Consider the following 18,696-nt stretch of genomic DNA (forward strand, 5'->3'; position numbering starts at 1 on the left):
GTTGTGTTGCTAGTTCCTCTAAACCGATGCAAATGTACTAAGAAACGATGATCATGCATCTGTGTGATGATGTTAAGAAGTACTGAGTGCATATGTAGAACGGTATGATTTCTAAATGTTGCGTTAATTTCTTTTTTTTTTCTTTCCGTTAATAAAAAAATAAAAAATTAAAAAAAAAAATGTAAAGCTACTTCCCTTGCCTATCCCTACATCTCCAGTTCTCTGCCTGAAGGCATCCACTGATGTCAGCTTACCATGCATCCTTCGAAAGACATTTCAAATGGAATATATATATATAGTTTCCTTCGATACATGGTAGCAAATACTACTCCCCACTCTGCTAGAATCACTTTGCCTTTTTCCAATTAATAAAATATTTTGGAAATCTTTCCAAACCAGTATCTCTTTATTTTTGTGTCTTATTTATATTGATGATTCCTCTTTTTCTGAACAGCTCCATGATACTTCATTTTTGAATATACTATACTTTATTTAGCCAGTCCCTTATTAATGAATATTAGGGTGTGCTGTCTTTTGCTATTGCAAACAGTGCTGCAAAGTCATATAAAATTTAATTTATACTCATTCTGGACAGTTGGCTAACGTTAGGAAGTAATAAGTTATTAAGGAGTATAAAAATAATAATTCTGCATACAACTATGTGATGATGTTGTGAGTTATTATTTATATACCAAGAATAGAATGATCATATGGTAAGAATGTTTGTGTTTGTATGTTGTAATGTTTAAAAAAATTAAAAAATTAAAAAAAATTCTGTAAATTTGCTAAAGATGAGTTTCTTTAAGGAGTATAAGTTGTATTCATTGGCAATCAGAAATTTTATATTTCATATTGATATTTTTAAGATTTCAAAAACTAATGTTAAAAAAAGCAATTATCAGGGGGAACAAATGTTAGAATAAATTGAGTAGTTTGAAATACTAGTGATCAATGAAAGGGAGTGATAAGCAGTATAGAAAAAAATAGGGGGAACAAAGGTTAAAATATATTGGGTAGACGGAAATATTAGTGGTCAATGAGAAGGAGAGGTAAGGGATATTTTATCTATGAGTTTTTTCTTTTTTCTTTTTATTTCTTTTTTTGGAGTGATGCAAATGTTCTAAGAAATGATCATAGTGATAAATACGCAACTATGTGATAATATTGTGAGTCATTGATTGTATACCAAGAATGAAATGTTCATATGTTAAGAATGTTCGTGTTTGTATGTTGTTATGTTTTGTCAATAAAGATATAAAAAAAAAAATAGCAAGTATGTACTTAAAATTAGGCCTAAGAGGCACCCCCAGAGAACCTCTTTTGTTGATCGGATGTGGCCTCTCTCTCTGTAAGCCGAAACAACAAGTAAACTCACTGCCTTCCCCCACTACATGGGACATGACTCCCAAGGGTATAAATCTCCTTGGCAGCATGGGACAGAAATCCCGGGATGAGCCAGGACCCAGCATCAAATGATGGAGACAACCTTGATCAAAGGAAGAAGAGAAAAATGAGACAAAATAAAATTTCAGTGGCTGAAGGATTTCAAATATGATGTATTGGAGTGGCTAGAGGGAAGTACCTGAAATTGTATAGCTGTGTTCCAGTAGCCATGTTTCTTGAAGATAATATAATGATATACCTTTTTCAATGTGCCTATGTGATCGTGAAAACCTTGTTTCTGATGCTCCTTTTATTCAGAGTATGGACAGATAAATAAAAAATATGTATGAGTTTTTTCTTGTTTATGTTTTTTGCTGGAATAATGCAAATGTTCAAAAAAATGATCATGGTGATGAATACCATGCGATGATATTGTGAGCCATTGATTGTACACCATGTGTTCTAGTTTGCTAGCTGCCGGAATGCAATATACCAGAAATGGAATGGCTTTTAAAAGGGGGAGTTTAAGGAGTTGCTAGTTTACAGTTCTAAGGCCAAGAAAATGTCCCAATTAAAACAAGTCTATAGAAATGTCCAATCTAAGGCATCCATCCAGGGAAAGATACCTTGGTTCAATAAGGCTGATGAAGCTCAGGGTTTTTCTCTCAAGTGAGAAGGCACATGGCGAACACAGCCAGGGCTTCTCTCTCGGCTGGAAGGGCATATGGCAAACATGGTGTCATCTGCTAGCTTTCTCTCCTGGCTTCCGGTTTCATGAAGCTCCCCGTAAGGTTCATCTCCAAAGGTTGCTGGCTGATGGACTCTCTGCTTTGTGGTGCTGCAGCATTCTCTGCTCTCTCCGAATCTCCAAAATGTTTCCTCTTTTATAGGACTCGAATAAACCAATCAAGACCCACCCAGATGGGTGGAGACATATCGTCACCTGATCCAGTTTAACAACCGCTCTTGACTAAATCACATCATCCAGGGAGATGATCTGATTACAGTTTCAAACATACAGTATTGAATAGGAATTATTCTACCTTTATGAAATGGGATTTTGATTAAAACATGGCTTTTCTAGGGGGCATACTTCCTTTCTAACCAGCACACCATGTATGGAATGTTTGTATGTTAAATTTTTATAGTAAAAATATTTAAAAGAGCAATTATGGAATAATGTATACAATTTAGCTTTTTATTTATTGGGAGTAAAGAAATAAGAGTTTGGAATCCATAGGAATGTTGGGGCAAAGGAAAGAGAATGTGTGGGTACTTGGGAGATCTGTGTCTGTTAATTTTACTTAAAAAATTTCATCGACCATGTTTATGATAATTCTGTGTGAAACTGTGAAGTTTTCACACAGAAAGCTTGTCCCCTTTGATAAATTTTACTAACATAGATTACCCAGTTTATTTGTAGCTGCTTGAGTTTATTGGGTGCTCTTTATTTATAAATTGGCACTCTTTATATTTATTTTTTTTAACTTTTTTAATTGTAAAATATAACATATATACAAAGCAAAGAAAGAAAAAGCAATGATTTTCAAAGCACACTTCAACAAGTAGTTACAGAACAGATCACCAGAGTTTGTCATGGGCTACCATTCAACCATCTCAGATGTTTCCTTCTAGCTGCTCCAAAACATTGGAGTCTAGAAGGAATATTAATACAGTGATTCAGCAGTTATACTTGTTTGTTATATCCTATTTCCTTTGTTATACCTCTTCCTGCTCTGATCTTTCTCCCAATCTATAGGGACCTTTGGGCAATGCCTGTTCTGACTTTTTCATGTTGAGAAGAGGTATTGACACTAAAGGACAAGGGAGTGTAATTGATAATCTTGGAGAAGCTGGTCCCTCTGGAATTCAGGATTTATCTGACCTAGATAAATTTATCCTGATTTATCCTCCTGGATCCACTCCTGGGGGTATAAATCTCTCTGGCAACATGGGACAGAGATCCTGGATGAGCCAAGACTCAGCATCAAGGGATTGAGAAAGCCTTCTGACCAAAAGGGGGAAGAGTGAAATGAGACAAAATAAAGCACCAGTGGCTGAGAGATTTCAGAGTTGAAGGTTATCCTGGAGGTTATTCTTATGCATTATATAGATATCCCTTTTTAGTTTATGGTGTATCGGAGTGGGTGAAGTTAATTACCTGAAACTGTTGAGCTGTGTTCCAGTAGTCTTGATTCTTTTTTAATATTTTTATTGTCAAAACTTAACATACAAACATTCTTAACATGCAAACATTTCATACATGGTATGTAATCAGTGGCTCACAATATCATTATATAGCTGTGTATTCATCACCATGATCATTTTTTTTTAACATTTACATCACCCCAGCAAAAGAAATAAAAACGAAAAATCTCATACATAGCTTATTTCACTCAGCATTATGTTCTCAAGGCTCATCCACTTGTCATGTGCTTCAGGATGTCATTTCATCTTAATGCTGCATAAAATTCCATCGTATGGATATATCACATTTTGTTAATCCACTCATCTGTTGATGGGCACTTGTATTGTTTTCATATTTTGGCGAATGTGAATAATGTTGCTATGAACATCAGTGTGCAAATGTCTGTTTGTGTCACTGCTTTCAGCTCTTCTGGTTATACACTGAGTGGTGGTATTGCTGGGTCATAGGGCAACTCGATATTTAGTTTCTTAAGGAAGCACTGCGCTGTCTTCCATAGCGGCTGTACCATTATACATTCCCACCAGCAGTGCATAGCGTCCCAATTTCTCCATATCCTCTTCAACATTTCTAGCTCCTTGTGTCTTTAATAGCAGCCATTCTTATAAGTATGAGGTGATGTCTCATTGTTATCTTGATCTGCATTTCCCTTATAGCTAAGGAAATGTACTTTTTAGCCATCTGTATTTGCTTTTCAGAAAACTGTCTATTTATATCTTTAGCCCATTTTATAATTGGGCTGTTTTCTTTTCTTATAGCATCTTTACCCAGTTTTGATATTAAAGTGATATACCTAACTAATTTTTAGGTAGTGTCCCTTTTCCTCGATTTTTTGGAAAAGTTTGAGCCAGATTGGTGTTAGATCTTTTGGGAATGTTTGATAAAATTCCCCTGTGAAACCATCTGGCCCTGGACTTTTCTTTTGAAAAATTTTGGAAGACTTTTGATGACTAATTGAATCTGTTTACTTATGATTGGTTTGTTGAGATTTTCTCTTTCTTCTTGAAAGAGAAGTTTGTGTAGTTTGTTTGTGTGTTTCCAGGAGTTTGTCCATTTTATCTAGGTTGTCTAGTTTGTTGGCTTATAGTTGTTTGTAGTATCCTCTTAAGGTTTTTAAAAATTTCCTCAGGGTCTGTGGTAATGATCCAAGGATGAGTTATTAAAAAATATGATAGAAGTTGCAGGAACCAAAAATTATTTATTCACCCTGTACTATAGAGAGAAGTTGTTTGTGTCTGTTTCCATGTCAACTCCAGAAGAAGTTTTCTAGGAGTTACAAGCATTATGCTTTGCTTCAGCTATTGACGTTTACTGATTTCTTTAATTCAACCTCAGGATTCTCTGTCAGTATATTGGAGACTTGAAATACCCTTTCTATTTGGTATTTTGACATATAGCTGCCCATAGGAAGGTGTGAAATTCAGAATATGACCTTGGTAATTGAAGAATTGGTTAGGAAAGATCAGAAAGAAGCCTCAAGAAGCATAGACTGGGGACTATATTTGGTAAAAAAGAGGATTCTTCATTGTTGCTACAATAGTCTGATATTTATTAAAGTAAACCTTTGCTGAGCTCCTCCGAGGGTGTGTGAATGGTGTGGGCTTTGGAATAATGACAGGGGTAGTGCTTCCACTTTCCCTTTCCATTCACTTTTCTGGTCTCTTCAATTAATCCATATTCCTTTGCAGCAGTTTATCAATTTACACCTACAGTCACATTTATAAATGTTTATCATATACATATAAATAATGAACTAGCTTCGTGTAGCTTAAAATTGGTCATATTTCTTAGCTACACATGCAGTATGTAACCTCACATATATGTGAGACAGCAAGATGTGAAGAAGAGCAGGATATCATAGTATGACAAGATATGAATAGTATGAATAAATTGGGAATAAATTGAAGTATTAGGTACATTAATTTGAAAGGCATATAGAAAATTTAGGTATTTCAGAAGGAGGAGTTCTAAAGGAAAAATTCGGTAAAGGACAGAGTTTGTCATGACAAAATCTTTAAAAATGAGAACTATAAAACATTGCTTTGCATTGGTTGATGGTGTAGTAAAGAATAGAACAAGATAATGAGTACTATCTATTCTACATAGAGTTATGTGTTTATAAAGTGTTTATATGTATATATATATGCCTGTATGTGTATGTTTATGTATGTATGTATGTATGTATATATATATATACTTGGATCTCAACTCTTTGCCCCATCCCAAAGTTTGGCAGTTGGAGCTGTACTATCTGTTTGTACTAATTCCAGCTTCTTAGTAGGCATCTTAGTATTCTTGGTTACGAATAAAGTATAAAGTACAATATTCTTTAAGTATACAATTTAGTGTACTGGTTGCAACCACAGGCCCTGAGATCAGATGGCCTGGGTTTAGAGCCTGGCCCTGCCACTTACTAATTGTGGGACACCTAACTTGAATTAGCGGTGCTTCAGTTTCCTCAAATGTAAAATAGTTGTTATGGGGATGAAATGAATTAATAATGTAATGTGTTTCGGAATAATACTTGGCACATTGTAAGATCTTAATCGGTGTTAGCCTAGAAGCCAAATCAAGTGAGATTTGAGTAAGAAAGGAATTTATTCTAAGGAGACCAGGGTGGTTTATGAAACCCAAGGGCTGGAAGGCACCTGGGCCTCACAAGGGCCTGGAGCCAGAAACTGGAAAGCTGCAGAAAATGTGGATCTCTTCCAGGGCTCTTCTGTCACCCTACTCTCATGGTCTGCCCATCTACTTTAAGTAATTCTGTCTCGCTTTCTCTATGGAACATCTTTCATCATTTTGATGTCCATGTGATCAAGTTAAGTAAACAGCCTCAGCTTCTGAGTTGATGTGACTTCACTGAATAGCCCAACTGAACTAGATCTCTCCTATCCAGTTTGAAATCCTAGGAGAGAGAGTCTTAATGCCTCAGCTTGGGTCAGGTGTCCATCTCGCTTTGTCAGTTTATAGCTATGGAGATAGGGCCATAGAGAGTGATCCCAGCCATCTAGACATGTATATATTTTAAAAGGCAAAGTTAAAACATTTGTAGTGCTAAAACGGATAAGGTCAAAGGGTAGTTCATTAATTTCTGAAAATTTCTTCTGAAGATGATGACTGTGGTGTATTAAGCAAACAGAGGATTTATAATTATCATAAAAGAGGCTTTGGATATTAACTTATTTTTCATGCCCCTTGAATAAGTTATCTGAATGTGGACTACCAAGAAAGGTAATTACCACTTTATGTGTGAACAGCAATACGCTACTGGTGGAAGTATAAATTGTTGTTTATTATTTGGGAAGTCGTTTGGCAATAAATTATTTATAATCTTTGACCAGTCTTGTTCCAAAAAAGATTTAAGGTCACCTTGTAATCCTACTTCTTGGACTCTAGCTCAAGAACAAAATCTTGAAGTACAGGTAGAAATGTATAAAGATGTTTACTACAACATTATTTATTTAAATGTATTATTGATATATACTTTGTGTGCTATAAAATGCACAGATTTTAAGTGTGCACTCAGTGACTTTTTATTGTGGTGATGACTTTCATGTGTTTATTTCAGTGACATTAATTACATTTACAACACAAAAGTTCCCATCTTAACCATGTTCATGTGTATAATTCAGTGACACAATTCCCTTGTTTCCCTTTCTGGTTATACCCTTCCTTGTAAGAGACAACGACTATTCTGACTTCTGTTTAGCATAGATTAAATTTTTCCTGCTGTTCAATTTTTTTTTTTCGGCATGGGCAGCACCGGGGACCAAACCTGAATTTATTATAAGTGAAACCATACAGTATATACTCTTTCATGTAAGGCTTTTTTCAATTAGCATAGTGGTTTTGAGATGCAACCTGTTGTGTATATTAGTAGATCTTTTATTATTGCCAAGTAGTATTCTACTATATTAATATGCTGTGATTTGTTTATACATTCTCCTGTTCATGGACATGTGAGTTTAGTTTGGGGCTATTATGAATAAGGCTATTATGAAAATTCTTGTACAGGTCTTTTTATGAACACATAAACTATTTCTCATGGGCATATATCTGCAACACATTTTTGTTATTAAAAACTTGACAACAATATAAATATTCAACAATAGGGGAATATATATTTTTTATGGTATGGATTAAAGATTATACAATCATTAAAAAATTATGCTTATAGGCTTTGCCTCAGTCAAGATGGTAGAATGAGACACTTCAGGACTCTGTTTTCTCACAAAAGTTTTGAACTGGCAGAAACATCTTTCTCAAAGTATTTCTAGAAAACAGTTAACACGACGAGCACTGAATGAAGAAAAAGACCACTTAAAAGTGGTAGGCTGGGGTGGTGCGATGATGGCTCAGTGGCAGAATTCTCTCCTGTCATGCCAGAGACCCAGATTTAATTCCTAGTGCCTGTGCATGCAAAAAAAAAAAAAAGTGGTAGGATGTTGAGGCATCCTAGCTGGCCCCTCCCTATCCCCTCACTGACTCAGCATGAAGCTGGCCCACATACCCAGTGCAGAGCCCTGGTCCTGGTTCTAGAGGGAGCAGAGTAAGTGTCACCCACATACTGGAAACATGTATCCTGGCCCAGTCTGTCTCGTGGTGGTCTGAGGGACTCACTGTCCCAGAACTTGCCCCACGTGTAGAAGGTGACTCACTGAGCTCTCCTATAAAATACTGTGGAAGAGCAGTTAAGTCGTGCTGTCGGGGGGAAAGGGATTGCTGGTTGTAGAGCATACAGGGCTTTGCCCAGGATTGTGAGGAAATAGTTTCCTAGGGGGAAGGGGACAGTCATACATGTGTAAACGGGAATTCCTAAGGCCACACACATATGCCCAAGATCAGATATATTCATTGAAAGGACTCTAAACTTATTGTATGGATAAACCTGAAGGAGAGTGCTTGCACAGGTCAATATTCAAAGACTGGGAAAGGTGTTTTCTTTCTTTTTTTTTTTCCCTCCCCATTAGCTACTGGTAATCAAGGACAGCTCTATCATAAAACTAGCTGGATATATCCTTAAGGAACAAAAGCCTCAGAGTTCAAATTCCAGTGACAGCGTATTATTAAACTTTCAAAATGTCCAGCTTTCAACAAAAGATTACAAAACTTACAAAGAAAAAGGAAGTGATAGCCAGAAAAGGAGAAGGTTAAAACATTAGAAACCATTGATGAGAATGACCAGACATGGGACATACCAGTCAAAGACTTTAAAAAATGTTCCTAAATATGCTCAGTAGCTAAAGGAAAATATGGACAAAGAACTAAAGGAAATCAGGAAAATTATATACAAGTACAAAGAGAATATTAACACCTGGAGACAGTACCTCCACTGTGAACAAACTTTTGCAGCTTTCCAGTATGACTGTTGAAAACATGGCTGTGTCCATCTGCCAACCACAGCCCAAATACATCAAACTCCCTAAGTGGCAGATACCTCCAGCTTCTAAAATCCCAGCATCTGCAGTGGAAATACTTGGTTCAGCAGATGTCCAGGATTAAATGTTCAGTTTGTTGCCCTGAAATTTGGGTCAGAACCTTCTCTGTCTGAATTTGGATCAGTTCCAATCAGCAAAAAAGTAAACAGATTCCCTTCAGCTTGTATTCTAAATCTCTAAGTGATCCTTTGAATACCTGTTTACCGATGACCAGTGCAGTACAAGACTCCACCAGTACAATTTCTGTTATTACTTCCCCCAGTCTGACAAACTCAACCTTGAGCTCCTCTAGTCCAGTAACAACATCTTCCTCTTATGACCAGAGCTCTGTGCATAGCAAGATGCATACCAAAGCTCTGTGAGTCCATCAGAATCAGCTCCGGGAACCATCACAAATGGACATGGACATGGTAGTGTTCGAAGTCATCAGACTCTAGGCACTACTTCATACATACCAGCTCCAGAGACAACAGACCCTCCTCCATCCTCCCATCTGTGGGCTCCCTGCCCAGCACCACCTCCTGTACTACACTTCTACCCTGTGCATCCTAGCACACTGCCACTTTTCTGTCCTAGTCTTGGCTGGTGACCTACCCAGCAGCCCCCACTCTCAGCTAAGCAGCTCCCTCTCCAGCCACCAGAGCAGTCTCTTCTCAAGCATGCTGCACTCTCCTCAAGCATGCCGCACACACGTGCCAGTGTGGAAAGTACCCCTTCCCTTCAGTCCTTGGCTACTTCCTGTATGGCAGCAACTGCCACCTCAAGTGCCATGTCTTCAGGGGCCAATCTGCCCCGCAGTGTGAACACAGGGAACAGCCTCTGCCTGGGTAGCACCACCATGAGTGCACCCAGAAGCAGTACCAAGACCACATCCTTGGTGACCTCAGGCAAATCACCCTCCATCCTGTCCCAGGAGGTGCCTCATGGGCTCCAGAGGACTGCTTCCTATCTGTCCGATCTGTGGCTATGATGAGTTCCAGATGCTGCAGTCACAGCTGCCAATGGATTACTATGAAATTTCCTTTGCTATGCCTGTAGCCTTTGCCAGCCAAGATGGGAACCTAGCTAATAATCCATATTCAGGTGATGTCACCAAGTTTGGCCGAGGTGACTGTGCATCCCCTGCACCCCCCACCACACTAGCTCAGCCATAGCAGAACCAGTCACAGACATCACACATCCCAGCGGCCCTTCTTAAGTCCTGCACTGCCACCTGGCTACAGCTACACTGGCAGCCCCTACTACACAGGCATGCCCAGTGCCTTCCAGTATGGGCTCACCATGTTTGTCCCTCCAAACTCAGCCAAGCAGCACAGTATGAACCTCAGCACCCCAACCCCTCCTTTTCACCAGGTTGGTGGTTATGTCCAGCAAAGCTACAGTGCAGGTTACAATGACCTGACCAAGGGGCAGTGGTTGGAGATTATACCAAGGTGGGCTATAGTGGATCATCGCAGGTACAAAACAAGTCTGCAGGTTCTGGGCCTGACAAAGGAGTATCAGAGTCTTCAAATACTACTAGCCTACCTGATATGACTGGTTACATCTACAACGAGACTCAGACTTTTGAGAAGCAGAGATTTCATGATGGGACTCCTCCAGCATTCACTCTACTCTCTGCCTTGGGTTCCACTGGGGCCCTAGCCCCTGGAGTAGCCCCTGGCTATGTGCCCCCTCTGTTCTTGAACATCCTGCCTGCCCACCAGCAACCCCACTCACAGCTGCTGCACCATCACCTTCTGCACCATCACCTTCTGCAGGATACCCAGAGTGTCAGGTTGGTATAGCCAGCCCAGCTCCCTCCAGCCCAAGACTCAAGCCGCCAAACCTGCAACAGTAACTCTCCATATTAGACAAACTGAACCCCCAAAGAGAGGAGTGGGCTGTAGCAGGGCCTTCCCCGGGCAGGAGAGAACACACAAAGTTCATTTCTGGGAGTCCAAGGCCCTTTCCTAGAATTCCTAAGTTCTGTAACCCTTGTCACCTGAGCCTCTCTCGAGAGCCTGCCCCCCAAGCCTGAACTTTGTATATAATGTATTTGTAATTGTGATGGAAGCCTTGGGGTCATGGAGATGGGTCTACCCTTAGCTAGGCCTACTTTCCCCTCGAGCCCCTTCTCACTATAGCAAAATAAGCCCAGCTGGCCCCTGTTCACAGGTCTTCTGCCTGGATCAAGGTAGTTCGAGTGTTGGAGTCAGGTACCAATTATGAAACATGATTTAATCTCACTCCCTGTACACCATCATTTGAGTTTTCTCAACCCTTTGTACTTTATCCCTCTTTTATTGAGAAACTGTTCCTTTTGTCATTTGTCCTATTTGCCCCCTGCCAACTCTTGATCTGGGAACAGCAGAGATTCCCCTGGTGCCATATAACTCTGGGCACTTCTTTGTGTTTTGCAACAGAGGCCTCTGCTTCTGGTCTAGTCATGTGACTAGAAACTTGTTTTCCTTTGGCTGACCATTTTAAAAATGATCTGAGCTTGGGCTCAGATGCTCAGCCAGTTAGTTGGCTCCCCTTTAAAAATAAAGAACTTGTCTCCAAGCAAAAGCCCTTCTCCTCCAATAAAATTCTTCCTAATAAAGTTCTGAGAGCTTAAAAAAATAAAGAGAGAGAGAGAGAGAATATCAGTAGAGAGATGAAAATTATGAAGTGGAATAAAACAGAAGTGAAGACCACAGTAATAGAAATAAAAAAATTGACTGGAGGGGTTCAACAGCAGATTGGAGCTGGCAGAAGAAAGAATCAGTGAACTTGAAAATAAGACAATTACAATCATCCAGTCAGAGAAGTAGAAGGGAAAAATAATTTTTTTAAATTTATTTATTAATTAAAAATAAAGAAACAAAACAGCATACATAATCAGTAATTCACAATATCATCACTTAGTTGCATATTCATCATTTCTTAGAACATTTGCATTAATTCAGAAAAAGAAATAAAAAGACAATAGAAAAAGAAATAAAATGAGCACAGGAAAGAGAAAAAAAGATTATACCTACCATACCCCTTACCCCTTGCTTTCATTGATCACTAGCATTTAAACTAAATTTATTTTAGCATTTGTTCCCCCTATTATTTATTTTTATTCCATATGTTCTACTCATTTGTTGACAAGGTAGATAAAAGGAGCATCAGACACAAGGTTTTCACAATCCCAGTCACATTGTGACAGCTGTATCATTATTCAATCATTCTCAAGAAACATGGCTACTGGAACACAGCTGTACATTGTCAGGCACTTTCCTCCAGCCTCTCCATTACATCTTGAATAACAAGATGATATCTACTTGATGCATAAGAATAACCTCCAGGATAACCTCTCGACTCTGGAATCTCTCAGCCACTGACACTTCGTCTCATTTCCCTCTTCCCCCTTTTGGTCGAGAAGGTTTTCTCAATCCCCTGATGCTAAGTCTCAGCTCATTCTAGGGTTTTTCTCAATCCCTTGATGCTGAGTCTCCATTCATTCCAAGATATCTGTCCCACGTTGCCAGGAAGGTCCACACCCCTGGGAGTCATGTCCCATGTAGAGAGGGGTAGAGTGGTGAGACTGCTCGTTGTGTTGGCTGGAGAGAGGGGCCACATCTGAGCAACAAAGGAGGCTCCCTTGTGGGTGACTCTTAGGCCTAAATTTTAAGTAGACTTGACCTATCCTTTGTGGGGTTAAGTTTCATATGAACAAACCCCAAGACTGGGGGCTCTGCCTATAGCTTTGGTTGTCCACACTGCTTGTGAGAATATCAAGAATTCAACTTGGGGAAGTTGAATTTCTCCCACTCTCACCATTCCCCGAGGGGGCTTTGCAGATAATTTTCCACTCACTGATCAAATCACTCTGGATTCATCGGGGCATCACTCTGGACAAATCAGCAAAATCTCATGTCCTACCTGAGATTCCAAGTACTTATGGCATTCAATCAAACTATCTACATAAGTTATACTAGGAAATGCACTAGTCAAAATACAAATTTTGTAACTAATAAACATTTTTGCTTTAGTCTCACACATAAGGTGACATTTTAAAATATTAATTACCATCGATTTTCAGTACCCTGCAATAATGACATTCCTTTGTTCTTCCTCATGCAAAAACATTTTTAAAATTGTGCCTTGTACATTTCACTATTATTATACACTCTAGGCATTCCTAGATTATACCAACTAATCTTTAACATCTATCTTTCTTTCTGATTTCATTTATGTCCCCAGCCCTCCTCCCTCTATCATTCTCACAGGCAGCTTCATTCAGTGTTTTAACATAATTATATTACAGTTAGGTAGTATTGTGCTGCCCATTTCTGAGTTTTTGTATCCAGTCCTGTTGCACAGCCTGTATCCCTTCAACTCCAATTACCCAATATCTTACCCTATTTCTATATCCTGATGGTCTCTGTTACAAACAAAATATTCCAAGTTTATTCACTAATGTCAGTTCATATCAATGAGACCATACAGTATTTGTCCTTTAGTTTTTGGCTAGTCTCACTCAGCATAATGTTGTCAAGGTCCATCCATGTTGTTACATACTTCATAAGTTTATTCTGTTTTAAAGCTGCATAATATTCCATCTTATGTAAATGCCACAGTTTGTTTAGCCAACCGTCTGTTGATGGACATTTTGGCTGTTTCCATCTCCTTGCAATTGTAAATAATGCTGCTATAAACATTGGTGTGCAAATGTCCGTTCGTGTCTTTACCCTTATGTCCTCTGAGTAGATACCTAGCAGTGGTATTGCTGGGTCATATGGCAATTCTATATTCAGCTTTTTGAGGAACCGCCAAACTGCCTTCCACAGTGGTTGCACCATTTGACATTCTCACCAACAGTGAATAAGTGTGCCTCTTTCTCCACATCCTCTCCAGCACTTGTCATTTTCTGTTTTGTTGATAATGAACATTCTGGTGGGTATGAGATGATATCTCATTGTGGTTTTGATTTGCATTTCTCTAATGGACAGGGACGTTGAACATCTCTTCATGTGCCTTTTGGTCATTTTTATTTCCTCTCCTGAGAGTTGTCTGTTCAAGTCTTTTTCCCATTTTGTAATTGGATTAGCTGTCTTTTTGTTGTTGAGTTGAACAATCTCTTTATAAATTCTGGATACTAGACCTTTATCTGATATGTCGTTTCCAAATATTGTCTCCCGTTGTGTAGGCTGTCTTTTTACTTTCTTGATGAAGTTCTTTGATGCACAAAAGTGTTTACTTTTGAGGAGTTCCCATTTCTTTCTCTCTCTCTGTCTCTCTCGCTCTCTCTCTCTCTCTCTCTCTCTGCCTCCAATTATAAGATTTATAAGATATTTCCCTACATTTTCCTCTAACTGTTTTATAGTCTTAGACCTGATGTTTAGATCTTTGATCCATTTTGAGTTAACTTTTGTATAGGGTGTGAGATACGGGTCCTCTTTCATTCTTTTGCATATGGATATCCAGTTCTCCAGGCAACATTTACTGAAGAGACTGTTCTGTCCCACGTGAGTTGGCTTGACTGCCTTATCAAAGATCAAATGTCTGTAGATGAGAAGGTCTATATCTGAGCACTCTATTCAATTCCATTGGTCAATATATCTATCTTTATGCCAGTACCATGCTGTTTTGACCACTGTGGCTTCATAATATGCCTTAAAGTCAGGCAGCGTGAGACCTCCAGCTTCGTTTTTTTTCCTCAAGCTACTTTTAACAATTCGGGGCACCCTGCCCTTCCAGATAAATTGGCTTATTGGTTTTTCTGTTTCTGAAAAATAAGTTGTTGGGATTTTGATTGGTATTGCATTGAATCTGTAAATCAATTTAGGTAGAATTGACATCTTAACTATATTTAGTCTTCCAATCCATGAACACGGTATGCCCTCCCATCTATTTAGGTCTTCTGTGATTTCTTTTAACAGTTTCTTGTAGTTTTCTTTGTATAGGTCTTTTGTCTCTTTAGTTAAATTTATTCCTAAGTATTTTATTCTTTTAGTTGCAATTGTAAATGGAATTTGTTTCTTGAGTTCCCCCTCAGATTGTTCATTACTAGTGTATAGAAACACTACAGATTTTTGAATGTTGATATTGTACCCTGCCACTTTGCTGTACTCGATTATTAGCTCTAGTAGTTTTGCTGTGGAATTTTCAGGGTTTTCGACGTATAGTATCATATCATCTGCAAACAGTGATAGTTTTACTTCTTCCTTTCCAATTTTGATGCCTTGTGTTTCTTTTTCTTGTCTAATTGCTCTGGCTAGAACTTCCAACACAATGTTGAATAACAGTGGTGATAGTGGACATCCTTGTCTTGTTCCTGATCTTAGGGGGAAAGTTTTCAGTTTTTCCCCATTGAGGACGATATTAGCTGTGGGTTTTTCATATATTCCCTTTATAATTTTAAAGAAATTCCCTTGTATTCCTATCCTTCGAAGTGTTTTCAACAGGAAAGGATGTTGAATTTTGTAAAATGCCTTCTCTGCATCAACTGAGATGGTCATGTGATTTTTCTGCTTTGATTTGTTGATATGGTGTATTACATTAATTGATTTTCTTATGTTGAACCATCCTTGCATACCTGGGATGAATCCTACTTGGTCATGATGTATAATTCTTTTAATGTGTTGCTGGATTCGATTTGCTAGAATTTTGTTGAGGATTTTTGCATCTATATTCATTAGAGAGATTGGTCTGTAGTTTTCTTTTTTTGCAATATCTTTGCCTGGTTTTGGTATGAGGGTGATGTTGGCTTCATAGAATGAATTAGGTAGCTTTCCCTCCACTTCAATTTTTTGAAGAGTTTGAGCAGGATTGGTACTAATTCTTTCTGGAATGTTTGGTAGAATTCACATGTGAAGCCTTCTGGTCCTGGGCTTTTCTTTTTGGGAAGCTTTTTTTCCTTTTTTTTTCTTTTTACGTGGGCAGGCACCAGGAATCGAACCCGAGTCCTCGGGCATGGCAGGCAAGCCTTCTTACCTGCTGAACCACCGTGGCCCGCCCTTTTTGGGAAGCTTTTGAATGACTGATTCAGTTTGTTTACTTGTGATTGGTTTGTTGAGGTCATCTGTTTCTTCTTGAGTCAAAGTTGGTTGTTCATGCCTTTCTAGGAAGTTGTCCATTTCATCTACATTGTTTATTTATTTGCATAAAGTTGTTCATAGTATCCTGTTATTACCTGCTTTATTTCTGTGGGGTCAGTGGTTATGTCTCCTCTTCCATTTCTGATTTTATTTATTTGCATCCTCTCTCTTCTTCTTTTTGTCAATCTTGCTAAGGGCCCATCAATCTTATTGATTTTCTCATGGAACCAGCTTCTGGTTTTATTGATTTTCTCCATTGTTTTCATGTTCTCAATTTCATTTATTTCTGCTCTAATCTTTGTTATTTCTTTCCTTTTGCTTGCTTTGGGGTTAGTTTGCTGTTCTTTCTCCAGTTCTTCCAAGTGGACAGTTAATTCCTGTATTTTTGCCTTTTCTTCTTTTTTGATATAGGCATTTAGGGCAATAAATTTCCCTCTTACCACTGCATTTCCTGCATCCCATAAGTTTTGATACATTGTGTTTTCATTTTCATTTGCCTCGAGATATTTACTGATTTCTCTTGTAATTTCTTCCTTGACCCACTGGTTGTTTAAGAGTGTGTTGTTGAGCCTCCACATATTTGAGAATTTTCTGGCGCTTTGCCTATTATTGATTTCCAACTTCCTTGACCCACTGGTTGTTTAAGAGTGTGTTGTTGAGCCTCCACATATTTGTGAATTTTCTGGCGCTTTGCCTATTATTGATTTCCAACTTCATTCCCTTATGATATGAGAAAGTGTTTTGTATGATTTCAATATTTTTTAATTTGTTCAGACTTGCTTTGTGACCCAGCATATGGTCTATCTTTGAGAATGATCCATGAGCACTTGAGAAAAAGGTGTACCCTGTTGTTGTGGGGTGTAATGTTCTATAAATGTCTGTTAAGTCTAGCTCATTTATTGTAATTTCAACTTCTCTGTTTCTTTATGTCTAGATGTTCTGTCCATTGATGAGAGTGGGGAATTGAAGTCTCCAACTATTATGGTAGATGTGTCTATTTCCCTTTTCAGTGTTTGCAGTGTTTGCCTCACGTATTTTCGGGCATTCTGGTTTGGTGCATAAATATTTATGATTGTTATGTCTTCTTGTTGAATTGTTCCTTTTATTAGTAGATAGTATCCTTCTTTGTCTCTTTTAACTGTTTTACATTTGAAGTCTAATTTGTTGGGTATTGGTATAGCTACTCCTGCTCTTTTCTGGTTATTTGCATGAAATATCTTTTCCCAACCTATGTTTATCTTTGGGTCTAAGATGTGTTTCCTGTAGACAGCATATAGAAGGATCTTGTTTTTTAATCCATTCTGCCAGTCTGTGTCTTTTGATTAGGGAGTTCAATCCATTAACATTTAGTGTTATTACTGTTTGGGTAGTACTTTCCTCTACTATTTTTCCTTTTGTATTTTATATGTCATATCTAATTTGCCTTCTTTCTACACTCTTCTCCACATCTCTCTCTTCTGTCTTTTCGTATCTGTCTCTAGTGCTCCCTTTAGTATTTCTTGCAGAGCTGGTCTCTTGGTCACAAATTCTCTCAGTGATTTTTTTGTCTGAAAATGTTTTAATTTCTCCCTCATTTTTGAAGGACAATTTTGCTGGGTATAGAATTCTTGGTTGGCAGTTTTTCTCTTTTAGTAATTTAAATATATCATCCCACTGTCTTCTAGCTTCCATAGTTTCTGCTGAGAAATCTACACATAGTCTTATTGGGTTTCCCTTGTATGTGATGGATTGCTTTTCTCTTGCTGCTTTCAAGATCCTCTCTTTCTCTTTGACCTCTGACATTCTGACTAGTAAATGTCTTGGAGAACCTCTATTTGGATCTATTCTCTTTGGGGTACGCTGCACTTCTTGGGTCTGTAATTTTAGGTCTTTCATAAGAGTTGGGAAATTTTCAGTGATAATTTCTTCCATTAGTTTTTCTCCTCCTTTTCCCTTCTCTTCTCCTTCCGGGACACCCACAAGTATATTTGTGTGCTTCATATTATCATTCAGTTCCCGGATCCCTGCTCATATTTTTCCGTTTTTTTCCCTATAGTTTCTGTATCTTGTCGGATTTCAGATGTTCCATCCTCCAGCTCACTAATCCTAACCTCTGTCTCTTGAAATCTACCATTATAGGTTTCCATTGTTTTTTTCATCTCTTCCACTTACCTTTCATCCCCATAAGTTCCGTGATTTGTTTTATCAGACTTTCCATTTCTTCTTTTTGTTCATTCCTTACCTTCTTCATATCCTCCCTCAATTCATTGATTTGTTTTTTGATGAGGTTTTCCCTGTCTGTTCATACGTTCTGAATTAGTTGTTTCAGCTCTTGTATCTCATTTGAACTATTGGTTTGTTCCTTTGACTGGGCCATATCTTCAATTTTCCTGGTGTGATTTGTTATTTTTTGTTGGCATCTAGACATTTAATTACCTTAATTAGTTTATTCTGGAGCTTGCTTTCACTTCTCTTACCTAGGGTTTTCTTGCTAGATGAATTTGTTGTCTATCTGTTCTTTGACCTTCAGTTCAGCTTTTTCCAGACATCTAGCTTAGGTTTTGTTTAACAGAGGAGAATTTTTCAGTTCTTGTTTTCTTGTTTCTTGCCCTGCTTGTATGGTGCCTTTTCCCTCCCCACC

At 38.3% G+C, this 18,696-nt stretch overlaps 1 protein-coding gene, 1 long non-coding RNA gene and 1 pseudogene across 3 annotated transcripts in view; 2 read left to right on the top strand and 1 right to left on the bottom strand.

Moving 5' to 3' along the window:
• Positions 1–18,696, top strand: part of TULP3 (TUB like protein 3) — a 135,812-nt gene that overhangs the window by 41,401 nt on the left and 75,715 nt on the right. The gene's annotated exons all lie outside the window — the stretch shown is intronic.
• The window catches only part of LOC143691353 (uncharacterized), a 46,509-nt gene that overhangs the window by 23,558 nt on the left and 4,255 nt on the right, over positions 1–18,696 (bottom strand). The gene's annotated exons all lie outside the window — the stretch shown is intronic.
• LOC143691349 (ubiquitin-associated protein 2 pseudogene) lies at positions 9,436–10,889 on the top strand (annotated as a pseudogene).

Source organism: Tamandua tetradactyla, chromosome 7 (genome assembly GCF_023851605.1).
Source record: "Tamandua tetradactyla isolate mTamTet1 chromosome 7, mTamTet1.pri, whole genome shotgun sequence".
Classification (NCBI taxonomy): Eukaryota; Metazoa; Chordata; class Mammalia; order Pilosa; family Myrmecophagidae; genus Tamandua; species Tamandua tetradactyla.